The sequence below is a fragment of the Danio rerio genome, chromosome 17, assembly GCF_049306965.1.
Source record: "Danio rerio strain Tuebingen ecotype United States chromosome 17, GRCz12tu, whole genome shotgun sequence".
NCBI classification, from domain to species: domain Eukaryota; kingdom Metazoa; phylum Chordata; class Actinopteri; order Cypriniformes; family Danionidae; genus Danio; species Danio rerio.
This window is the reverse complement of record NC_133192.1, coordinates 4,351,846-4,360,106: the sequence shown is the minus strand read 5'-3', so window position 1 is coordinate 4,360,106 and position 8,261 is coordinate 4,351,846. Positions and strand designations below refer to the sequence as shown.

The window sequence follows — 8,261 nt, the reverse complement described above, 5'->3', positions numbered from 1 at the left end:
TTTTTATGGCTCCAGAAGAGTTTTCTTGTTTCTTTTGCAGTGTTTGTGTGAAGACATTAAGTGTTTGGACATTAAGCCGCATTTAGTGTCTGAATGTCACGGCATGAGATGATAAAACGATGCTCGTGCTGAGATTTTATTCCTGAAACAATGGCATTCAGATATTCACAGTCAACATGAAGCTGACATATTAACAGCAATGCGCATTACTTCAAAGAGAAGTGTCTTTATGAAATCATCGAAATAATAACTCGCTTTTGGAGAAACCACAAGAGAAATTTGTAAAATAACAACATCTACTATCGCCTTTACTGACAAAATGTCACCTACATATAAATCACAAGACAGAATATGATGACGTCATGACTAGGCGGTCAGAAGAGGAGGAAAGGAGAGGCACAGGTGCTGCTGGGGCGAGACAGACATCGCTTTCAGAGTCCTTACTGTACGTTTACACGCGAAAGCGACGATAGCGTCAAAGTAGCCGGAAGTCATTCATTTTCAATGAGAGTTGGCGGCGATCATAGATATATACATTAGATGTCGCCTGGGGCCTCATGTATCAACGCTGCGTACGCACAAAAACTTTGCATACGCCAGGTTTCACGCTCAGAATCGCTCACGTTTGGATTTATTAACGATGAACTGAACGTGGGAATGTGCGCAGCTCCACGGCAGCTTTCTGGCAGGCGTACGCACATTTTTTGTGCGTGTCTGTTTTATTTCCATTGGCGACTCCTAGAGGCAGTTGTGTTAAATTCCTCTCTACAAAGTGTCTGAGCCTTGCAATGGCAGCTGTATGAGACGGGTTCATCTAGCAGGTATATAAGGTTTCCATACCATACAGTTAACCAGCTAAACATTAAAGCACAATTTGCAGCGGTCGCCTGTTTACCCAATGTAATCTGAGCGATCTACTGCACGCACATTGCTATAAAGACACTATCTGAAGATGAATTTGCATGCGTGAATCAGAAACATTTCCATTCAATAAATGTGCAAATAAAATATGATGTACAAACTTATTAATGATTCCTACTTGTCTTTCTCGTGATAAATAGTAGGCAAAATCTGATATGTAGCGGGGGGAAAAAAGAAGAAAGACTTCATAAGAGGCTGGATTTGAACCGAGTTCATGCACGAACGTGTCAAAACATGTTGACATGTGTCTTACGAGCTCGCCACTGAGACTGTTTAAGGTGCTGCAACATTTTACAGCTATAAATCACACTATGTCTTTTCTAATTCACTCAGTGCGATGTTCAGATCCAACTGTGTTGACCGCATCAGCTAAACTCTCCCACTCTATTTTTTTCTTTTGTTGTTAATTCCGGAGGACAAACTTGCAAATAACACCGCTTTTCTCCGGTCTACCTCCGAAAGCAGCACGTCCAATTCACATTCTGTTCAAAATTTCTCTTTTTGCTTGATTTTGCCGTTGCTTTTTCGTTGGGTTTTGCCATTAGCATAGTCATTAGCATATTCATACGGGGGAGGAGGCAGGGAGGGGTTTTGTGCTCGTGCATGTTGCGCTCAGTTTCACGTTCATTCGGATGTACAAAATAATATGCGTGAGATTCTGCGTACGCACTGTTTCATACATTTGAATTTTTTTCTGCGTACGCACATTTACAGCTTTGTGCGTACGCAATGTTTTAGTATGATTTCCACGCAAGTCTTCGTACATGAGGCTCCAGGCCTATTGTTGTCTATTGGACGTGTAACAGAGTTATTTTGATAATATTATTTTCACTCAAAATCCTTTTTTCTAATGAGTATAACTTTAATTTACTTCATTTGATATTATTATATATATTATTTTATCATTTTGAGTTCATACTTGTATATGACTTTCAAGACCTGTTCAAGTGTACTGTCACTTTAAGAGTGTATACTCGTTCGTGTGCGCGCTCATCGCTCTCTCAGTTCACTTGCTTCTGAGCTGAGAGAAGGTTGTCTCGTTGTTAACGGAGACATTAAACGGTAATATTATTGACGGTTGATGGTATATTTTAAATCTAAAATGTTTGTTGCTTCGCTAAACATACTCTGTGATGTGGAAATATGAAACTGTGGTTCTAAATGGTTGTGATTGAGATCGTTTGCATTTGTGAGTGAGATTAGCACATATTAGCATGCTGTAATTACTCGTCGTGTGCCAACAGGTTGTTTAATGAAGATAACACAATCACAGAATGCATGTTTTCAACACATTTTCCATTTGTGCAGGTATGTTTTTGTATTGTTGGTAGTTTTTGTGATTTCATGTCATTAATATTAATTTAGTCTTATGTTAAGCAGATTAGTTTAGTACATGTTCTTTCAAGAAATCGCTATCTCAGTTCACTTCCTTCTGAGCTGAGAGAAGGTTGTCTCGTGGTTAACGGAGACATTAAACGGTTGTTTAATGGAGATAACACAATCACAGAATGCATGTTTTCAACACATTTTCCATTTGTGCAGAAAATAAAGACAGTGCCAAGCGGTAAGAGGTTTGGAGTCCTTTATTGAAAACCAACAACACAACGCAGGACGGATTCCACTCGTGTGGGACCCGTTACAGACGGAATGCGTCAATAGCGCCGCCATCTTGGTACAGGGTAGCGCTCCTTTGAAATGAATGCAGGACCAAGGTACAGTGGAAGACTGTGGCTATTCAAAACTAGAGATATACACATATATCTATGATCGGGAGTTTTCCTGGATGTTAGTATGTAATTTTTATAATTACAAAAATTATAATTTGACATCACTTTTCTACATTGATGGATCAGTGACTGCACGGCCATTCCTGACAAAAAGCTTGTGTTTGTGTGTATGGAAATGTACTATTCACCCTCCCTGTTAAATTTGATCTAATCATGTCCTAAAACACAGCTCCTCTCCTGCTTTCACTTATACTGACGGAGGGAGCGATTCGTTTGTGATTGAAACTCCGTTATGAACAACCCGTTCACTGAGACGACAATAATAAGTTTCTGGCTCCGCAGCAACTCGTTGTCATATTTCTTTTGCATTGTTTGCTGATTGTATTCAACAAAACTAGCATAAGCCGAGTGTTTAGTGTGAGTTGGAGCTGCTTTGCCTTATGGTGAATGCAGTAAGTGACTTTATTATCATCAATAACGTTACCTGATTAGCACAAAAGTTCAGAACATACAAAAACAGAAAAAAACTTAATATTACGTATGACATGTTCTGCCTTTGTGCTTTATTTTCTTTGTTTGCTCGTTACTACACTCGTAGACAGCGATAAAGTCCCGCATCTTCACGTAATAACACTGTCTTGACTAGTGCGGTTGAATGACACTTGTCCTGGGAGCACTGTACCAATGGGGCGGCGCTATTGACGCGTGCTCAGGGTCCCTATGCGATATCTAGTGTATATATCTATGGGCGGCGATAAGCAGCGCGGTGCATCTTCACCAGTGAGGGCGTTGAGGAGAGTTGAAATCAAGTCAACTTTATGGTAATAAGCTATGACGTGGTTCGGCAGCAAGCAATCAGAATGGAGACGTCCACCGCTTGAGAGGAGTCCAGAGAACACAGACCTGTGAACTTGGGTTCCGACCAAAGTTGTTCCCAAGCATTTAATTATTGCGGTTGCCAGATTTCCAATTATTTACATTGTTTTCTTACAGAAACATGCATTAAAAAAGTTACTGGCGAGTTACTGCTGTGCATTAATGTTATATATATTTATATTTAAAAAAGCAGGAATCTCATGCGACAGTACAAAAAAGTATTACTGCTTTAGGATATTTCAGACATATAGACACATTAAATAATTAAGTTGAGCAAAGCCACACCACATGCAACTTGATCTTCCATTATTAAATGAATTTGATAAAAAGTGTGCAACATTTTTACGCTAGAAAGCATGTTTTATGCAGGATATGCTGTAACTGATATGCTGCAACGGTTCCTTTAAATACGAGATCAATGTAGCGAATTTTGACGCTCTTGCTGCCAGAGCTAAAGGCAGACATCGTTGACGCCAAGGCGGCCAGAGCGACCTTGGACGCTCTCATTGCTTTCGGTGTGAACGCACAGTTAGGTGCAGCAGGCAGGACTTTCCAGGTACAGAGGGAGAAAATGTGCCAATGTGGCTGTATTTTGGGGGGCTTGGGTTTTTGTGATAATGATAAAACTAAAAAAAGGTTCAAAATCTTCAAGGGGACCGGATTAACATGTCACTAAACCAAAAGTTGTAAATGTTTATTGTTTTATGTAAAGATTTTTAGGCAGATGTTTTAAGATATACATGCTCAGATGCTGGCAGTAGCTATGTTTCCATCCAAAAATGCGAATGAACTTCATGCGCAAAACTGGATTATCGCATTAAAGTTGTGCGAATGAAGCAGCATTTCCTGCTTTCCAACGAGTCAAAGCGAACAAAATCGTCACTTCCTGATTAACTGGCGCCAAATATCAACAGTAAAAACTGCATTTGCCGCAGTAGGAGAAGCTGCATCAATCTTTTCTAAATGAATGCGCCTCAGAAGACAATCCTGACATGCAGTGAGCGCGCAGTGTGTCAGACGCGGAGCACAGGCGCTCTTGATTCTGGAGGTCATTAATAATATAATAACAATAATACTGAAACGGTAAGGCGTTTTATTATGACCAAAACAACATTTCAGATGTTTTATAATGTGCTCAGCCTGACGTTTTGTCCATTCACACACATTTTAAGCATCACATGATCTCTTTTAACAAAATCACATGACCTTTTTTTTTATTGCACATGCTAGAGTTGCACAATTAATCGTTAAAAGATAGCGATCTCGATTCGACCCCCTAGACGATCCTAATCCAGCATATCTACGATTCTGCCAGTCATATTTTCAAGTTCAGGAGAGAAGCAAAGGCGGCTGCACGAGTCTTTTTATTGTTTCACACACGTTGCTCAGTGACATTGACACCTCCAAATGATGTTGAATGAGTCACATACTGTATTTATAAGGTATAATTCACTTAAAAATGCCATTTTTGTCTTCATATAATGATGTTTTCGCGATCGGGAAATCACATGAGCTGCTGACCGTGAGCTGTTATCACAGAGAGGGTGCGCGCGCTCTACTTAATGATAGTCGTGCGTGCGTCTACTTTAGTGAACAGAACCTGCATATGTTGCGAGTAACAGGTAATACAGTTGTAAATAATATTCAGTTTGTGGCACAGAGTGATCGTTTGGGAGCCGCGCGAAGTATGAACAGCACTTAGCAGTCAGAATGAAACCGAAAGTGTGCACTTCATTTAAATGATCATATCGCATTTAAGAGTTATGATTACGACAAGCATTTGATATGTTTTTTCTTTCATAGCGAACCCAGTTGTGCATGAAAATAAATGTTACAATGTCAGTTTAACTACTCTAGCCTATATGTTGCTGAATATAATCTGATAATGGCAAATGTCTGATTTTACCAGTGAATTAAATCGTCTAATATGACAGATTGCAAGCATATATCTCAAACGTAATAATTCAACATCAGAATTATTATAAGTAGAATAGAATTATTTATAGAAACCAGTAGACCTACACATAATAGTAATATCGATGTTGTGCCATATGCTTGTTTTTACCATTCCTTTTATTTTACATCAACAGAATTGTGAGAGAATCGTGATCTTTAATTTTAAGCAAAAAAATCCTGATTCTCATTTTAGCCAGAATCGTGCAGCTCTAGCGCATGCTGGAGTTTGTGCGGTAAAAGTGTTTCCATCGTAGTTTATGCGCATCTTTTCTTATCGAATAAAAAGTTTATCCTACTTAGTTTCCATCAACTGTTTGTTTTTTAATGCGCATTTGCAAAAAAAAGGTGGATGGAAACATAGCTAGTGAATATGTAAGTTGGATCTTTTTTCTATGATAATTCATCACTAAATAAGAATAAGCCAAACGGATTTTGTCTAATATTCAGTATAAAGTGACACTTTTAAGTACACTACTTGTTACTTTAATTTGTCAAACAGTAATTTTTGGGCAAAGTATCGGTATCGCCAATACTCGCCTTTATTTTACTTGGTATTCGAACGTATAGGAAAGCAGTGGTATCGCACATCACCATCCGACGAGAGCGGGACGGAAGCTAAAGGAAGTGACATCACTAAATGTAAAACTAATTTTAAACCAAAAAGAACTTTTCCCATTTACTTTATAAGGTTATTAATAATTTAATATGGACGAAAACGAAAAAAATAAAAGAAAATAATATATTTATAAAAACAAATTAAAGTTCACTGGAACAGTCCAAAGAAAATCACTACACAAAGAGGGTTGATAAGAGTGTGTGTGTGCATTCGAAAAGAGTGTCTTTTACAGGTTTGTTCAACCTTCTGACCTGCATGACGCACACTCAAAAATGCAAGATGTTTTTCGAGAAAGATGGAGGTTTGATTTTAAGGTGTCTGGTGCACACAGTACAATAAGGAGAGAATGTGTCCGGTGGTTTGTCAAGCCAACTCACCTACATGAAGCACACTAAGAATAGCAAGATGTTCTCCCATAGACATAAGTGCTCAGAGGAGATGCGTCTGCACACTTGCTAACAGCAGGTGGGAACAGGATGATGTCTGGTTTGTAACTGGTTGTTTGTGTGTCAGTAGAGCAGCTTCTGTGTTTCTCAGAGTCACACACATCACAATCACACTCATTCACTGCTCTCAGATCTGCAGCCACAGTCTCACATCAAAGTCTGATTCTCTCGCATATCAAACGCTCAGGCAGAAACAACCAGGAATATCAATTTCCAGAGCCGCCGCATTGTTTCCAGCACGAGTCTGGCTTCAGAATGAAGTCATAACATATCACTCTCAATGTAACGCTTATTTTAACATGAATCAATATAATTAGTGTATTCTTCAAAAACGTCTGTCAAAGAAAAAATAAATAAATAAATCGATGTACTAATTGTGAGCCTGAACTTCAAAGCAAGAGTAAATTGAGATGTACGCATTACCTGTTAGCTGAATAAATAAACTCATCTTTTTAAGATTGCATTTTTTTAATTCTTGATCATTCCAATGTGTTTTTATTGTTTTTCTACTGTTTGCTTGCATGTTTGATTTTCTCTGTTGTTGTGGCACTTTGTGTTTCAGAAAAGCGCATTCATTCATTCATTCATTTTATTTTTGGCTTAGTCCTTTTATTAATCTGGGGTCACCACAGCGGAATGAACCGCCAACTTATCCAGCACGTTTTATGCAGCGGATGCCCTTCCAGCTGCAACCCATCTCTGGGAAACATCCATACACTCATACACTATGGACGATTTATCCTACCCGATTCACCTGGGGCCTCATGTACTAAGACTTGCGTGGAAATCATACTAAAACATTGTGTACGCGCAAAGCTGTAAATATTCTTTTCACATCACGCATATTCTTTTGTACATCCGAATGAACGTGAAACTAAGCGCAACATGCACGAGCACAAAACCCCTCTCTGCCTCCTCCCCCGTATGAATATGCTAATGACTCTAACTTTGGCAAAACCCAACGCAAAAACAACGGCAAAAGCAAGCAAGAAGAGAAACTTTGAACAGAATGTGAATTAGAGGTTCTCCTTTCGGAGGTAGACCGGAGAAAAGCGGTGTTATTTGCAAGTTTGTTCTCCGGAATTAACAACAAAAGAAAAAAATAGAGTGGGAGAGTTTAGCTGATGCGGTTAACACAGTTGGGTCTGAACATCGCACTGAGTGAATTGAAAAAGAAATAGTGTGATTTATAGGTGTAAAATGTTGCAGCACCTTAAACAGTCTCAGTTGCGCAGCGCGAAAAACGCATGTGATCATGTTTTGACACGTTCGAGCATGAACTCGGTTCGAATCCAGTGTCTGATGAACTCATTCTTCTTTTCCCCCCGCTACATATCAGATTTTGCCTACTATTTATCACGAGAAAGACAAGTAGGAATCATTAATAAGTTTGTGCATCATATTTTATTTGCACATTTATTGAATGGAAATGTTTCTGATTCACGCATGCAAATTCATCTTCAGATAGTGTCTTTATAGCAATGTGCGTGCAGTAGATCGCTCAGATTACATTGGGAAAACAGGCGACCGCTGCAAATTGTGCTTTAATGTTTGACTGGTCAACTGTATGGTATGGAAACCTTATATACCTGCTGGATGAACCCGTCTCATACAGCTGCCATTGCAAGGCTCAGACACTTTGTAGAGAGCAACTTAACACAACTGCCTCTAGGAGTCGCCAATGGAAATAAAACAGACACGCACAAAAAATGTGCGTAC

The 8,261-nt window shown here is 39.1% G+C and overlaps 1 long non-coding RNA gene across 1 annotated transcript; it reads left to right on the top strand.

The window, feature by feature from the left end:
- The first annotated feature begins 1,907 nt into the window (after window positions 1–1,907).
- LOC141378501 (uncharacterized) lies at window positions 1,908–2,489 on the top strand. The gene is made up of 2 exons (XR_012393183.1): window positions 1,908–1,952; window positions 2,369–2,489. It is a non-coding gene; the product is annotated as an uncharacterized lncRNA (long non-coding RNA).
- The last annotated feature ends 5,772 nt before the right edge of the window (window positions 2,490–8,261 follow it).